The sequence below is a fragment of the Vombatus ursinus genome, unplaced genomic scaffold (genome assembly GCF_900497805.2).
Source record: "Vombatus ursinus unplaced genomic scaffold, bare-nosed wombat genome assembly UNPS02014864.1, whole genome shotgun sequence".
Lineage (NCBI taxonomy): Eukaryota > Metazoa > Chordata > Mammalia > Diprotodontia > Vombatidae > Vombatus > Vombatus ursinus.
In genome coordinates, this window is record NW_020954642.1 from 17,649,201 (window position 1) to 17,666,999 (window position 17,799).

At 43.4% G+C, this 17,799-nt stretch overlaps 1 pseudogene; it reads left to right on the forward strand.

Moving 5' to 3' along the window:
• Positions 1-17,757, forward strand: part of LOC114027967 — a 29,539-nt pseudogene extending 11,782 nt beyond the window's left edge.
• The last annotated feature ends 42 nt before the right edge of the window (positions 17,758-17,799 follow it).

The window sequence follows — 17,799 nt, forward strand, 5'->3', positions numbered from 1 at the left end:
TCCATCCATCCATCCATCCATCCATCCATCCATCCATCCATCCATCCCCACTAGCTATCATCCCATACATCTCCTCCCTTTTATGACTGGACATCTCTTCACTATCTCCAGATCAGATCTACAGTATACCATCTCCAACTATCTCAAAATGTATGTTGCATGTACATTATAAACTCAATGTCCCCAAAACTGAACTCTTTCTCTTTCCCACCAAACCCTCCCCTCTTCATAATGTCCCTATTATTTGTTAAAGGCACAATCACCCTCCAGTTATAAAGGCTTGTGATCTAGGTGTCATTGTCCACTACTCACTTACTTTTCCCATATATCCAATCTATTGCCAGGTCTTATTGTTTCTGCCCTTGTTACATATCTCATATACACTCACTTCTCTCCTCTGGCACAACCACCACTCCTAGCGCAGGCTCTCACCACCTTACACTTGGACTAATAATGCCTGCTTGGTTGGCCTCCTTGCCTCATATCTCTCTCCTCCAGTTCATCCTCCACTCAGCTGTCAGTGATCTTCCTACATCACAGGTCAGACCATCAGCCCCTTATTCAAAAAATCAGTCAGTTAACAAGCATGATTTAAGCACTTGTTATATGCCAATTACTGTGCTAAGTGCTTGGGATACAAAAGAAAGTCAATTCTTACCCTCAGGGAGTTCACTTCTAACGGGAGACAATATATAAATAGCCATATAGATACAAAATATATACAATGAAAAGGAGAAGCAATCTCAGAGGGAAGGTGTGACAATTGTGATTTTTGAAATACATTGTCATGTTGTTGTTATAAGTGGTAGGACTCCAACATAGAGTCACAGGGTAAGTGGTCCTAAGGACCATAAAACATTTAAGCAGTAGTAGAGGGCCAGTACTTTCACAAGCCCTGATTTATTCTGATCCTGTGAGTAAGTATCCTCAGCTCCTGAACGGACCCCCAGCTGACTGCATGGCTGTGTTCAGGCACCCATTCTTGGAGTCCCTGAGTCAGGCATCAATAAGGGATCCTGGGGAACTTCCCTACCATACCCGGGTCTGATTAAGAGTGCCCTGTCTCACATGTTGTGCTGATTGTCCCAACTAAACCTCGCTTTAAGGGATTACTGTCTCACTCCCCACTCTGAGTGTGTACTCCCACCAAGATCTTGCCCCCGACGATTCTCCTGCGTGTGAGTGCCCTGAATTTCTGTCTGTCAATGCAGGTTGTCACATGATGTGTGTGTGTGCTTGTGAGTATCTGTATGTGTGTGTTGCTTTCATTTTTGCCTGCTTAGTTCACCACATGGTAATAAAGCTCATGCTTCTCCTAGCTTCCCCAGGACCAATTTTCTATAAAGCCTCAAACTGGGGTCCTTGCTCTGGAAAGCCCTAGCAGTGAGGGGTGTGTTGGGGGAGGGGGAGGAGGAAAGATGAGATCTCTTGAAGAAGGTGGGATTAGAGCTGTCTCAGATTCCTTCAAGGAATTCCAGTCATGGGGATAGCCAGGGAAAGTCAGACTTGGGAGGCAGAGAGTTGTATTTGGGGAAGACAAGAAGGTGATATCTCTGGACTGCAGAGTTCATGGAGAGGATCCTGGCCTCCTCCTACCTCTCTAGTCTTCTCACACTCTTTCACATTCTCTGCCTCCTTCCTCATCCTTGAAAAAGATATTCCATTGAATGTGTTCATTTTCACTCCTCCTCCTTCTGGCTTCCTTCAGGACTTGGTGCTAATTCCACCTTCTGCAAGAAGCCTCTCCCTGCCTCCCACACTGCCAGGGCCTTCCCTCTGGGATCATCCCCAGTTTTTCCTGTAAAGATCTTCTTTGGGCACAGCTATTTGCATGCTATCTCTGCCATTAAACTGTAAACTCCTCGAGGGCAGGGACTATGTTCACCTTTCTCTGTTTGCCCAAAGCTTGGTATAGTGCCTGGCACATAGTAGGTGCTCAGTAAATGTTTCTTGACTTGACATTCTAATAGAGGAAGACAAAACCGAAAGGAGAGCTAATAAAAAAGGAGAGGAAAGGGAGAGTGGGTCAAGGCAGCTGTTGGAGAGGTGGAAGGGATCAGGGAGTAAGCTGGAAAGGAAGGAAGTAGCATGATAGAGGCTCCCCCTGAAAGGCACAGTGAGCTATGGAAAGAAGCATGACTGGGAGTCCTTCTGGTGGTGGAATTCAAGATCTGTGTCATCAATTTACATCTGTAAAATAAGAACAGCAACAGCTAGCATTTGTATAGTCCTTTAAGGTTTACAAAGCACTTTACAAATAGTGTCTCATTTTATCCTTGCAGCAACTCTGAGAAATAAATGCCATTATCTTCCTCATTTTAAAGAGGAGTAACTGAGGCAGAGGTCTAGGTGACCAGACCAAGGTCACCCAGCTAGTAGATGAACACTGGTCTTGCCAGGTCTAGGTCCAGCAGTCTATCCAGCTTATCATCTAGCTGAAGGAAATGGTCTTTAAATCTCATAATGCTATTAACCTGGTGCTCTTCTTCTGAAGTCTCCAACCTTGTCTAATATCTGCCTTTCAGCACTGGGGATGAGTACGCACCTGGCAACTGGGGTTACCTGGATCAGGTGGCTGCCCTGAGGTGGGTCCAGAAGAACATTGCCCACTTTGGAGGAGATCCTGGCCGTGTGACCATCTTTGGTGAGTCAGCCGGGGGGATGAGTGTTTCCTCACATGTAAGTAGTAAAGAAATGACCCCAGACTGGAGGGGACCTCTTGTAGCCAAACCAAAATCTCCAGGGGTGGGGAATCTGAGGCCTCAAGGCCTCATGTGCCCTTCTAGATCCTTTGACTGAACTCAAACTTCACAGAACTAATCCGTTTATTAAGGGGATTTGTTCTGTGAAGTTTGGCTTCAATCACAGGACTGCACTTGAGGACCTAGAGGGCCACATGTGGCCTCAAGGTCACAGGTTCCCCAGCCCTGGATGGACCTGAATTTTTCTTCCTCTTCTCTTATCCTCACCCCTCTCAGAACCACTGGGGCTGATGACTTCTTTCGTTAAGGCTGACACCTGCCCTTGACTTCATTTGGAGGTCCACTACACTCTCCTGCCCTAGTCCTGACTGATTGTCTAGGCCCTTTTTCCTCTTACTTTACTGGAGACAGAAAACAAATAATCCCTTTTTGAAGGCTTACTAATGACTTCAAGTAAGAGCAAAAGAAATGTACAGGGTAATGATGAAATAATTGGAGAATCAATGGACCCCAGATTTCACCACTGAGGTTCACCTGTTTCCCAATGCTGCTTACAGCCTTTCTGTGCCTTCCCAGGTGGCCTTTGGGACAAGCTGTGGCTGCAGATCTGCTCTCTTCAGTCTTTGCCATTGAGTCTCTGAGAGCTTAGCAGGGCTGGCCCTCACATGACAGACATAAAATCCATCGGGGGGCTTAGAGAAAAAGATCTTTTGGCTTGGTAGATCTCCTCCCCTAGGAGTTTGTACATCACTGACAGCCTCCAGGATGTGATAAGGCATGGGAGGAAGACTTCAGTGGAAAAGATTATGCTAAAAAAATAGCTGATGGGAAGGTGGCAAATTCCCATGATATAGTGGGAAAGACTGTTGAATTTGATGTCATTTAATCTTAACAACAACCCTTTGCTTTCTCATAATCAATAAACAAACAATAATCAATAGATAATGTGACCTTATAAGGAGGCAGGGCATAGGAACAGCAATACTGGGTTACAGAGCAAAGGCATCTTATCATACCCTATGACTGAACTGCCCATAGAGTCCCGGACCATGGCCAAGGCTACTTAGCCCTCCTTTCTGTCTAACTATCTTATAAGCCTGGCTGTACCAAAGGACCCAAAGCAGGGTCCCATAAAGTGACCTCTGTTTGAAACTGTACTATATGGGTAGCTTAGGGAGGTGGTAGGTAAGTAACAGTCTTGGCTTTCAGACTCCCAGTCTCCTCTGTCTCTGCTAAGCCAGGAGTGTCTGGGACTGCTTCCTCCTCCTCTCTGCTATGCTTTGCTCCCCCAGGTTCTGTCCCCCATGTCCAAAGGCTTGTTCCACAGAGTGATCATGGAGAGCAGTGTGGCCATCCTCCCTGGCTTGATTTCTTCCAGCTCAGAAATGGTTATGAACGTAAGTTCCCTGTGCTCTGTTCTTTGCAATCCCTCTTATCCTTCCTTAGGCTTATTGGCCTCCCAACCTCATGGACCAGTGTCCCATTGCCCTTCTGGCTCTCTTGGGCTATAAGAAGGTGCACTGGAATGCCATTGAATGTTCAAGCTGAAAGTTACCATAGAGATCATCTAGTCCAACCCCCTCATTTTACAGAGGAGGACACTGAGGCATAGAGGGGGAGAATTGAGTTCCTGACTGTGCCTGTGACTTTAGATAAGGCATTTCCTTCTTGAGGCCTCAGTTTCTTCCTCTGTACAAGTGGGTTCAATTAGATGGTTTGTAAATTCAAATTCTATTTTCCCATATGCCCTGAAGAGGAGGAAAAGTTCCTCGAGGAGCCCAGGTACAGGTTAGATGGAATGATCTAGAAGGTCCCTTCTACCTCTCTAGTACTTGTCTAGTTCTCTCTAGTGAATTGTGCAAGGTCACACAATGAGTTGGTGACTGAGCTGGGACCAGAATTTGAGTCTCTGAGCCAATTTCAGGGCTCTTTCAACATACCAGACCCAATCATGTGTCCTTTATGGATATTTACATCCTTTTTCCCTGAAGAAATGGTAAACTCTTTGGAAGCAGGGACTGTGTCCTTGTAACCTGCCCCTGACCATCCCAATCCCCATTGGTGGTCACTGAGCCCTGTGCAAAGAAGGCTCATGATTGGGGACACATCCCCTTTGGCAGTCAGACAGATTCCAGCTTGGTCTCCTTTTCACCATTACTGCATCATCACCTATCCTTTGCTAGCTTACTGATGAGTATGAAAGGATTCTTCCATTGTGATACAGGCCAGGCATTCCTCAATAAGAATATTAACTAATTGTGGGTGCCTTTTTGCAGGTCACTGCCAATCTGTCTGCTTGTGATAGACACAGTTCTGCCTCCATGGTTCAGTGCCTTAGGAACAAATCTGAAGGAGAAATCCTGGCCATTACCAAGGTATGTAAGCTGAGAACCAAGGGTTCTAGTATCAAGACAAGCTGCCAAAACAGCTTAGGGTGACTGGACACCCAACCTTGATCGGGTGGGATTGAGGTGAAGATCTTGGGAATGTCACTCTCTTAGCCTCAGCTTCTCCCTACTAACTTGATGATCTTTAAGGATATTTCCATCTCCAACATTCTTGATCTGAAGGTTCCTCCTAGCTCTGATATTCTGCTTACTAGGATCTTTTCTACCTTCAACATTCTGTGCTCTTAACTTTTTTTGTGTACTAAGTTTCCATCTCTTGTACTCTGGCCATACTATGTCCTAAGAATCTTTCCAATATTCTGTGGTCTAAACATTTCAGGTTCTAAGGTTCTAAGCTTTTTTATTCTCTAGTCTCACAACCCTTCCCATTCAAAAATTCTCTGTTTATGGAATCATAGCTTTAAATCTGGAAGGATCCATTCTACTCTGACTCTAACATTCTGGGTTCCAACATTATTTGTTCCAAATTTCCTTCCATTCCTGATAGTCTACTTTACAAGATTCTTTTTTCCATATGTAACATTCTATGCTCTAACATTCTATAAGCTAAGGTACAGAGGATGCAGCTAGGTGGGTGCAATGTTTAGGGTGCTGGGAAAATGGAATTGTGTTCAAATCAGCCTCAGACACTAGGTGTCATTTAACTTGTTTGCCTTAGTTTCCTTATCCAGAAAATGGGAATTATAATAACACCTCCATTCCAGGGTTGGTATAAGGGTCAACTTAGATAATAATTGTAAAGTGCAGATTAGTACAGTGACTGGCACATAGTTAGCACTAAATAAATGTTATGATGATGATGATGATGACGATGATGATGATGTTGGAGGTGGTGGTAGCGGTGGTGGTCCCTTCCCCCTCCAGGATTCTGCTCTTCATCTCCTTTGAGATCTAACACCCTATGGATCTTTAGAAGAAAGAATCATAGGTGTGGGAAGACTCTTTCTATCCTCTGGGATTAATAGCTGTCATCTAAATATTCATTTTATAAAAATACATTTTATATATATTATCTCATTTCAATAATTTTGCAACAACCTTGTGCCATTGGTAGTACAAGTATGATGTCATTCCCAAATTTCAGACTTGGGAATTCGAGTCATTAAATGGAAGCAGCAAGAGGTCAGGGAGCCATTTGCTTTTCTATTTGTATCCTCAGAGCCTAGGACAGATTGTGGATTTATATATTGACTTGCTATTTAAAAAAGAGGAAACTGAGTCCCAGAGGGATTAAGTGACATTGCCAAATGCCACACAGCTCACAAATATCAAGGCAGTTACATGATCCCATATATTTAGAATGAAGATCTTTATTCATTGCATCACATTGCTTCTTCAAAGAATTCACTCAGTAGTATGTGTTAGAGCCAGATTAAATATTATTATCAGATCTAATTGCATCTAATTGTTCAGTCGTTTTTTAGTTGTGTACAACTCTTGATGACTGCATTTAGGTTTGTCTTGGCAAAGATACCGGAGTACTTTCCCTTTTCCTTCTCTAGCTCATTAAGTAATTGAGGCAAACAGGGCTAAATGACTTGCTCAGGCTCACACAACTAGTAAGTGTCTGATGCCATATTTGAACTTAGGAAGATGAGTCTTTCTGACTCCAGGCCTGGCGCTCTGCCCATTATGCCAACTAGCTCTCCCTATGTCTAATTACTCTCTCTATTAGCCATATTGACTCTCCTTCCTTCAACTTGAAAACTGTTATGTTTTTCAACCTGATTTGATGACAGTTTCCTCATCTGGAAAATGAGAGGGTTGGACCAGATGGTCTTCTGGTGTACCTTCCAGCTCTAAATCTACAGTCTTATGAATATCCTTTCCAAAGCACCTGGGAGGTTGAGTTTCATTTTGGCCACAGCAGATGCCAAGGAGATGGGAGAAGAAAGGATTCCTGACTTTCAGTCAAACCCAAGCCTGGTATTCAGATACTGAAGAGTTTGGTGCCTCCATGGCTTTCCTGCCTTATCTTATATTACTTCCCTGCATGCACTCTATGCTCCAGCCAAACTCATCTGTCCTCAGTCTTCTAAATGTTCCCTATGTTTTCTTACCTACGTGCCTTTGTTCAGTAAAGTCCTGTAAAGTCCTCCCTCTTTATTATCATACTGGTTTATAAAGTGCCTTTCTCATAACAATACAAGAGGTAGGAAGTACAAGAAACATTATTCCCATTTTATAGATGAGTAAACCTCAGGAGGTCTCAGTGAATAAAGAACAAAGCCTGGAGTCAGGAAGACCACTAGCTGTGTGACCTTAGGCAAGTCACTTAACCTCTGTTTGCCTTACTCTACTTGAGAAGGAAATGGCAAATCACTCCAGCATCTTTGCCAAGAAAATCCCATGGGCAGTATTGATGTGCTGTGGTCCACAAGGTCATAAAGAGTTGGACATAACTGAACAACAACAATCTGAGGAGCAGAGAGGCAGTGACTTCTCCACTTTTCCACCATCACACAGTCAGTAAACATTAGAGCTGGGATTCAAGCCCAGGTGTCTCCCAGTTTTCAATCCAGTCTTCCTTCCTCCCTCACACTACTGCCTCTCATAGCCCCCCTTTGTCTGTTGAATTCTCCATTCATTAAAGCCCAATTCCAATGCCCCATTTTAGGAAGCTTTATGGGAAAAGATCTTGACAATAGTCTAGTTCAATGCACTCATTTTGTAGGGGAGGAAATTGAAATCACAGAGATGTCATTTGCCTAAAGTTACAGATTCTGTTAGCAGCTGAGCCAGGACTAGAATCCAGATCTACTGACTTTGAGGCCAGTGCTCTCTTGCTGTTCATTCCAGAAGCGTTTCTGGAGCAGCTTCTGTGTCCAGCCTGGGGAGACACAAAGTCTGGATAAGGGATGGGTCCGTGAAGTAACTCGCCTTCTTAGGGGAGAGAGCTTTGTGCCATAGACAGGTAACAGAACCTAAGTGCACAGGAGGAGTCACCAGCACAAGGGGTGAGAACTCTGAGGAAGGAAAGGGTCCTTCTGGCTGACATATCAGAGAAGACATTGTGGAAGTCCTGGCAGTTAAATTGGCTCTTGAAGCAGGTGAAGAATTTCAACAGGTAGCAATGGGGGAAAGGTCATTCTAGTGATATGGAATGAAGTTAGCCAAGGCAGAAAGGTAGGAAAAGGTGGTTGACTTTCAGTGGAGAGCTGGGAATCCATTGTTGGTGAAACATGATGTGCTTGGCACAGGTTAGAGTCCAAATAGTATGAGATAAGGCTTGAAAGGTAGAAGAGAGGGTTTTGAATGCCAGACTAAAGTGTTAGAGGTTTTCCTTGGGTAATAGGGAGTCATGGGACTTTTTTCTTTTAATGCAATGGATTATCACGAGCAAATATGAGATGAGAAACTGGTGTTTGTGTGTATTTGTGTGTGTGTGTGTGTTATAAATTAGAGGGGGAGACAGGGAGGCAGTTTGTAGACTGTTGCAAGAGTCCAGATAAGTGAGGACTGCTAGGTAGTACAAAGGATAGACCACTGGCCCTGGAGTCAGAAGCACCTGAGTTCAAATCTGGCCTCAGACACTAACTAGCTGTGTGACCCTGGGCAAGTCACTTAACCCTTATTGTTTACAAAATAGAAAAAAAAGAGTTCAGGCAAGTGATAAAAAGTGTCTGAAATAGGATAGTAACAATGAGAATGAAGAGAAAGTGATACATGTAAAGGAGATTATGGAGATAGACTCACCTTTTCTTTCTTTCTTTTTCTTTCTGCTTCTTTCTTCAGCATTTCAAGATAATCCCTGTTGCAGTTGATGGGCAGTTCCTCCCCAAACATCCTGAAGAGTTGCTGGCTGCAGGAGAGTTCCACCATGTCCCTTCCATTATCGGTGTCAACAACCATGAATATGGCTGGCTTCTTCCTGTGGTAAGATCCTAGCATGTTCTACTCTGTGCCAGCTTCCTTCTGATCTTGACAGTCTTTGCTTCTCCAAAGAATCACAGACTTTCTGAGTAGGTCAGGAGGTTGATGTCCATGAAATCTAAGCCAGAGGTGAAGGAGAATCCCTTCTATAACTTCCTGGACCAAGGGCCATTCAGCTCTTCTTGAAGACCTCCAAGGAGGGAAAACCTCCTGCCTCCTGAGGCAGCTCATTCCACTTTTAAGCAGCTCTCATGGTTGGACAGGGCACCATGACAGCAAGTGGAAATTTACTTCTTTTTACACTTCTACCTGTTGTCCTCAGCTCTGCCCATAGGGCAAATGACACCAGTTAAATGCCTCTTTCAGGTGACCATCTACCAGATAGTTAAAGACAACTATCAAGTCAGCCCTGCCCCAAGTTTTCTCTTTGACCACCAAAGGAAGTTCCTTCAACCCACCCCTATATGGCAAGACCATGATCCCCTTCTCAGCGTCTCTTTTTCTGCCTCAAATGTGATGCCCAGAACTGAACCAAAGATTCCAGATAAACAGTTATCCCTTCCACATCAGGGGGATTGAAGTGCAGTGCCCCAGTATCTAGAAAATACATATAATATTTTTGACACCCTGCCCTTCTTACCAGAGAAGACTGAATTATTATGGCATTAAAGGATAACATGTGTTGATATTATGCAATACCACACATATATTTTCTGTATTTCTGAGTTTCTAGACAATTTCTGTGTCACCTGCTGGCCTTTGCCTGTCATCTATGGCTTTAGCAAAACTCCCCCCAAATTCCCATTTAATTTCTTACACCTATCCATAGTATATTGAAACCATGATGAGGAAAGTCGTGATGTGGAGGAGATAACTGTAGCCTCTGTAGGGTCTCACCTCCTCATTCCTGGAAGCTGTACCTCTGTTAACAGAGCTCAACATCGTGTTGCTTTTTACGTTGCCTTACTACCTTCTTGCCTCCTTATGGGCTTGTGGTTCACTGCAAGTGCTAGATCTTTTTCAAATAAATTGCTGTCTAACCGTACCTCCCTCACCTTCAGTTTGGAAGACTTTGAACCTATTAAGTTTGATCTTACTCGCTATGGTCGGCCCAAAATTCTAGCCTTTCGAGTCCTTTTTTTGGATCCTGACTCCATGGTACAATATGTTAACTGGCTTTCCTGACTTCGTGTCATCTGTAAATTTGTCTTTTTATAATCAGAAAAGTTACCCTGAACAGGCTTCCCTGGAAGAATCAGAAGTGACTCTACCTTTGGTTATTTTCTCCATGAATAACTCATTTCATGTGCCAATCTCTTCAGAAGTATAGGAAGAGAAGCCCAAGAAAGGTCTAGTTCCTTTTTGGTTAAAATATACTCTACAAGTCTCTTTATTTTGTTTTAGTTTTTCATTTTAAAAATTTTTAAATTTTTGGTGGCAATCAGGGTTGAGTGACTTGCCCAAAGTCACACAGCAAATAAGTGTCTGAGGCCAGATTTGAACTCAGATCCTCCTGACTCCAGGTCCTGTGCTCCATCCATTGTGTCACTGAGCTGCCTCAAGTCTCTTTACTTTAAATGAACAGTGAATAATACCAGCTGACATTAACACAGAACTTAATAGTTTACAAAAAACTTCTTTTAATATACCTGCTGTATATATCCCTACTTGCTGGTAGGGACCATTAAGATGTTTGTCCCCATTTTGTAAAGTAGAGAACTGAGGCTCCCAGAAAGGACATGATTTAACCCCAGTCACACAACTGGGACTAGAACCTGGGCCTCCTGATGGGAGACCAGGTCTCTTTCCTATGGACTTCAGGTCAGAGTATCTAAAGGCCATTGGGGTTATATTAATTTTAAATATGACATGGTATTAACAACCATTTGTCAGCTACCTCCTTAAGCATATGCATGTAAAGTTGGTCTATTTACACAAGTCAGAAAAATAGAATTTACCTGCATTATTTCCAGCATCATGTATTATAGTAAGCATTGGTCATTGTCTAAGGTCACTGGTCATTATGTAGAAACCATGACCACTATTTATTATATACTTGGTATTACCACCATTTTCCTGTCATTTTGCAAAATATCTTGAGAATCGTTCAGTGGTATTGGGCATTATTCAGTAATTCCTAACCAAATCTATGGCACTAATTCCTCCTTAAAGGGTAAAATGATTCCCTGGATTAGATTTGTTTGAAAAATGCATAAATTTCATAAAGTTCCAAAGACCATTCACAATGCACCATTTTTCTCTACACAGGGAATGGGCATTCCTGGATTTAAGGAAATCATGGATAAAAACAGTGTTCAATCAGCATTGCAAAATCCAGTTTTGGTGAGATACCAGTTAATCAAGCTTTGCTTTTTTTTTTTTAAGCGCCCACTACATAGCAGGCACTGGGCTAGGCACAGGGACAAAGTGAAATAGTTCCTGCCCTTCAGGAACTTACATTCTATGTGAGAGAGAACCTGCACATCCAGAGATAGATGGAAAACATACAGAGAGCAAATCTTGGGGGAGGGTTAAGGGACTAGCACCTGGAGGAGGAAGGAACCAAGAAAGGTGCTCTATAGAAGGTACTGTTGGAGCTGATTCTCGCTAATGCAAAGGCATGGAGGTGAGAAATGGAACCAGAATGTTGGCATACCTGGACTACATAGTGTGAGGAGGATAATCATGTATAATAAGACTGGATAGGGCCAGGTTGTTAAAAGCTCGAAATACCAAACAGAAGAGCTTATATTTAATCTTAGAGGTAATGGGCATCCACTAGAATTTATTTAGTTGGTGGAGGGGAGTAAATTGCTCAGATCTGTGCTTGTAAAATCACCTCAGAAGATGAGTAGAGGATAGATTGGAGTGGGGGGAGATCCGAGGTACAGGGACCAATCAGGAGGCTGTTGAAATAGTCCAGGAGAGAGCCAATGAAGGTCGTTCCACCTTCTGACTTTCTTCTTTCATAGACACAGAGGAGGAAGGGACCTTGGAGACCCCATCTCGTTCTATCCTTTCCTTGGGGTGGACAGCCCCTCTTCACCATGCCCAACAAGTAGTTGTCTAGTATCTTCTTGAGGAATTTAACCCTGAAAAGGCAGGCCTTGGTGGGGAGATTGTAAAGAGATCTAATGAGGCCCAGGGCTATGAATAGCAGGCAAACTTGTGTGGGCTTATTCCTTGTGTTTGTTTAGTTGATGAGTCATGTCTGACTCCTTGTGACCCCTTTTGGGGGTTTTCTTGGCAAAGATCCTGGAGTAGTTTGTCATTTCTTTCTCTAGCTCATTTTATAGACAAGGAACTGAAGCAAACAAGATTCAATGACTTGCCCAGGGTCACATAGCTAATACATGTCAAAGGTCATATTTGAACACAGGTCCTCCTGACTCTAGGACCAGTGCTTTATCCACTTCATCACCTAGCTCACTTGCTTATTCCCTACAAGCCACCAACAAACATCCCCAAACAATCCACCAACAAACATCCCCAAACAATCCACTGCCAGGTATGTTTATTTTCTTAGGGGCAGCTAGATGGTGCAGTGGATAGAGCTCCAGCCTTAGAGTAAGGAGGACCTGAGTTCAAATCCAGCCTCGGACCAAACATTTGTCACTAGCTGTGTGACTCTGAGCAAGTCATTTAATCCCAATTGCCACAACAACAACAAAAAAATGACTGAAATATTTTTCTGTTACTCTCTCTCCTCCTGGGTTTCTATAGGGTATTCCTCCTAAACTTGGGCAGTTGATGATAGAAGAGTATTTAAGAGACACTGAGGACCCAGGAGAATATCGAGCTCAATTCCAGGAAATAATGGGGGATTTCCTCTTTGTTATTCCTTCCCTCAAAGTGGCCAAATATCAGCACAGTAAGTATGGCATTGACCCTTTTTAGAACCAGTGTAAGAATGTCTCCTCTTTGTGGCAATGTGTCTATGTCACCTGCACACTCATGCAGAAGGAGGTTCCTGCTTCTGGCTTTGCTATCATAGCCTCCAGACTGGTTAAACCTCCTGGTTCACCTTCCTTCTTCCCTCATACCCCTACCTTACCCCATCAGGTGTTTGGGGGGGGCAGGACTCTGTGACCATTGTCTACCAATGAATAAATATGTCTATTGTCTATAAATGAATAAATGAAAATAACCCACATTTCTGTAAGTAGATTTTTTCTTGTGAGTATGCACTATGGACCCCTTTGGACTCTAGGGAAAGTTAAAGACTCCTTCCAGAGATATGTTTTTAAATGTATAAAATAAAATACATAGGATAGAAAATCAATTAGGTTTAAATTGATTTATCAAAGTGCTCAACTAAAAACAGCTTCAAGAACCTTTGCTAGAGGATTTTATCGTTATAAAACACTTTATATCCATTATACCCCTGGATCCTCACAACAACCTCATCCTATAGCATGGACCTGGAATCAGGAAAACCTGAGTTCAAATCCAGACTCAGACATCTTCTAGCTGTGTGATCCTGAGCAAGTCATTTAACCTTTGTTTGCCTCAGTTTCCTCAATGGAAGTAATAATAGCACCTCAGGGTTGTTGTGAGGCTGCAATGAGATAATATTTGTAAAGCACTTAGCACAGTGTCTGGCATGAAGTAGGTGATCTATAAATGCTTATTCACAGGGCAGCTAGGTGACGCAGTGGATGGAGTTCTGGGCCTGGAGTCAGGAAGACCCCTCTTCCCAACTTCAAATCTGGCCTCAAACACTTACTAGCTGTGTGACCTTGGACAAGTCATTTCCCCCTCTTTGCCTCAGTTTCTTCATCTGTAAAATGAGCTGGAGAAGGAAATGGCAAACTACTCCAGTATGTTTTCCAAGAAAACCCCAAGTGAGATCACGCCGAGTGAAATATGACTGACAAACAATTGAACAACAAATGCTTATTCTCTTCCCCTCTCCTCTCTTGGGGAGACAGGCCAGGGATTATTATCTCTACCTTACCTTTGAAAAATCAAGCTCAGAGAAGCAAAAGGATTCACCCAAGATCTTGTAGTCAGTCAATAGCAGGGCCAGGATTCCAACTCCAGTCCTGTTACGCCAGACCCCAGCCCTTGTCCTGCATCACAGCATCACTCTTGGACAGCATTTGTTAAGGGGTTGCCTTCTAGGAGCTTGCCTGTTAATGACCAGCTACCATTGTCACCCACTCCAAGGGTGGGAATTGGGCCAGGGGCCCCTGGCATGTGGCCCTGCCCTGTGCTCTACGTGTCACTAACCATGGGCATTTCTTGTGTTTGCCTAGGTCACAGCTCTCCAGTCTACTTTTATGAATTTCAGCACCGACCAAGCGTACTTACAGATGTCAAGCCAGATTTTGTGAAAGCCGACCATGGTGACGAGCTTCCTTTTGTCTTTGGAACACCTCGTAAGGAATGGAGATGGGATGGAGAGGGAAGCTATGGGTCAGGGTCGGGGGCAGAGGGTGAAGAATCCTTGGGGCTCTGGCCTGCCTTCTCCATCATCTACCTTACTCTCTCTGACATCAAAATGAACAGTAATGCCTTACCTTTCCCCAAAGCACCTTCCCATACATCAGCCCATTTCATAATGATAATAACAATAGGTAAAAGTGGCTAGCATTTATATACTGCTTGAAGGCTTACAAAGAGTTTTGTATATGCTATTCTCTTTTGATAGCCTTGAAACAGCCCTATGAAGTAGGTGCTGGTGCTACCTCCATTTTATAAATGATGAAACTGAGACAGAGAAAGATGACTCTTGGCTAGCTAAGAGTCACAGAGCTGGTTAAGGGTCTGAGTCAGGATCTGAACTCATGGTTTCTTGGTTCTATATTCAGCACTCAGTCCACCTATTATCGAGCTGCTATTTGATCTTCCCAAATACACTGTGAGGGTCAGGGTGGAGGAGGAAGGGAGAGATTGTGTCTGTTGTACAGAAGAGGAAACTGAAGTTCAGAGAGAGGAACAGACTTATCAATATCACAGAGTTAGCGGGTCTGAGCCCAAATCCAGGTTCCCTTAGGAGGCACTGAATAGCAGCCCAGCTGCCTAGGAAGAGTTTTTATTTTTATTTATTATTCTTTGCAGTTGTAGCTCCAACCCGTGGCAGAGTGCCAGGGATAGAGGAGGCAATTAAGTTACCTGGTTGACTGAGTGATTAGAGGTTAAGGTATCAGCCTTGGAAGTCCCCTAACTCAGTCTGCTTGTTCAGGTGAACTGAATCAGAAGGTTGATTCAGCTGTTCAGTTCAATTCAGTTTACATGATTAAGCACATCCAGCATGCGGAGCACTCTGTTCAGCTCTGGGGAAGACACAAAGATAAATAAGACACAGTCTTTCATTTCTTGGAGTTTACTACCCAGAAGGGAAGACGAGGCATGAACACAAAAAAGACATTTCCACCTGTGTTTCCACATGTCAATGTATCAGTGACCTCACTAATACCCTCATCCTCTCTTCTTATGTAGACCCTAACTGTTATACCATCTGATTCTATGTGATTCTTTTCCTTGTGCTTCCATGAATTGTCCACAGAGGATTTGCCCAATGTGCTGGACCTCTTCCCTCTTCCCTTCCTCCCTTTTTTTTTGCTTCCTTCCTTCCTTCCTTCCTTCCTCCTTTCTTTCCTTCCCTCCCTCCCTTTTTCAAGTTATTCTTGATTCATTTTCTCTACCAGTGCATCCATTTATGGATTGTTGGACAACAGTCTCACATTTAGCAATCTTTAGAGTTCATGTTTGTAGGTGGTCCCAACTCTGTTTTTGGAAATGTTCTCTCCTTATTTTCACCTCTCTGCTCCTGTCCTGGCAGAACTGGAAGGCCAGTTTATACCTTAATCTATTTTATGACTAGCCTTGGCCAATGAAATCGTTACCTTGTTGGCCAGCTACTGCTGCTGAGCCTGTCTGCACTGCCCCAGGCAGAGGTCTCGAATGGCAGCATCGCCTGGGGCAGGGGCCTTATGCAAAGACTTTCCAGCTATCAGAGCTTGTTCTATGCTATTGTAGCTTAGCATAATGATTAACATAAATAACATTTGTAACAATCAAACCATTATTATAATTATGTATAATAAAACATGTAATTATAAAATATAATGTAATATACTTTATTATAACTTTATATGTTATAATAAGTATATAACACAAATATAATAGTAATAGCTATCATTTATGTAATATTTTTACAAGTTTCATAAAGCATTTTGTAAATATTATCTCACTATTTTTTTTACCCTCCCAACAACCCAGGGTCACAGGTGTTATTATTATCCCATTTTTCAAAGAAACAAAGGCAGACAGTGGTTAAGTGACTTGTCCAAGTTCACTCATGTAGTCAGTGTCTGAGATTAGATTAGAACTCAGGTATTCCTTATTTCCAGACCAGTTGCACCACTTTGTTTTGTGGGGAGTGGTTCAGTTATGGAGTCACACAGAGTAGGCCAACAAAAGCCCTGGGAGGTCCTCTGGGAGAGGAGTGACACGAAGAAAACTATAAATGGAAGATAAGTTCAGTGGCTAGAGCAGGATTGACTGGGTGGTTATGGCTCGGGACTGAAGGAAAGGAGGTCTTTGGGTCTGCATTTTGACCTTAACCAAGATCTTTCTTTTTTTGTTCCTAGTTTTGGGAGAGGGAACAGAAGAGGAACAACTCCTGAGCCACAGGATAATGAGCTACTAGGCAAACTTTGCCCGTCATGGGTGAGAAAGCTGCCCTTTCATTTCCCTATGCTTTCCCTGTGGGGTAGTACCTGTTCCTAGGCACATAAAGGTTTCCAACTTCCATAGAAGTTCCCTGATTGAAATTTGTTCAGGAAAAAATAGTTCATTCAACCTAGAGGCAAGGTCTGGTGAACAAGTTTAGTTCTTCCCCAAGTTCATGGCTAGGGTTTAGGAGGCATTGCTCTGGCAGATTCAGCCTACACATGGGCATCTTGAAAGGAAAACAAGAAAGATCAGGAACTGTCTTGGCCCTCACCATCACCCTTGAGTGTCAGTGACTTCTCTTCCCCCTTGGAAAACATTAGAACAGGAGGCAGTGACAAGAGCCTTGGGTATGGAGTCCAGTGACACTGTGTTTGATTATTTGTGACCCCATCTGGATTTTCTTGGAAGAGGTACTGGAGTGGTATCCACTGACAACCACTCCAGATTGCCATTTCCTTCTTCAGCTCATTCTACAGATGAGGAAACAGAGGCAAACAGGGTGAAATGATTTTCCCAGGGTCATACAGCTAGTAAGTATCTGAGGTTGGATTTGAACTCAGGTCTTCCTAACTCTAGGTAAAGGTTTATCCACTGTACCACCTAGCTGCCCCAGTGAAAAGGAGTCCAATGATATAAGTTCAAATCCTGACTTTGCTACATATTTCCTACATGAGTCCTTCCACACTTTGGACTTTCTACCTCAGTTGCATTAGAAAGCACCAATATGAACGGTGAAGACCAAACTGCTTAAGGATGGGTGATCAAGTCTCTCTATGGGTGCTACCACTGTCAGCTGACACCTACCTTGGGGCCCCTTCCTTGGCTCTCAGGCTGAGCTGAGGGTGGCTTGCTACTCTTGTCAATGCAATCCCCCTTTCAGTTGTAAATGTGTGGTTTTTTCTCCCAGGGACCCAAATGGTGCAGACCTTATTCACTGGCCAGTCTATGACCAGAAGGAAGAGTACCTGCCCCTGAATTTGCAGTTGTCTGTGGGAAAGAGCCTGAGGAAGGATAAGTGGGAGTTCTGGACCAAGACCTTGCCTCAGAAGATGAAGGAATCACAGCCAGAAAATGCCCGGGTGGAGTTGTGATCTCTAAGCACAACCGTTTTTGCAACAGTTGCAGACCAATGA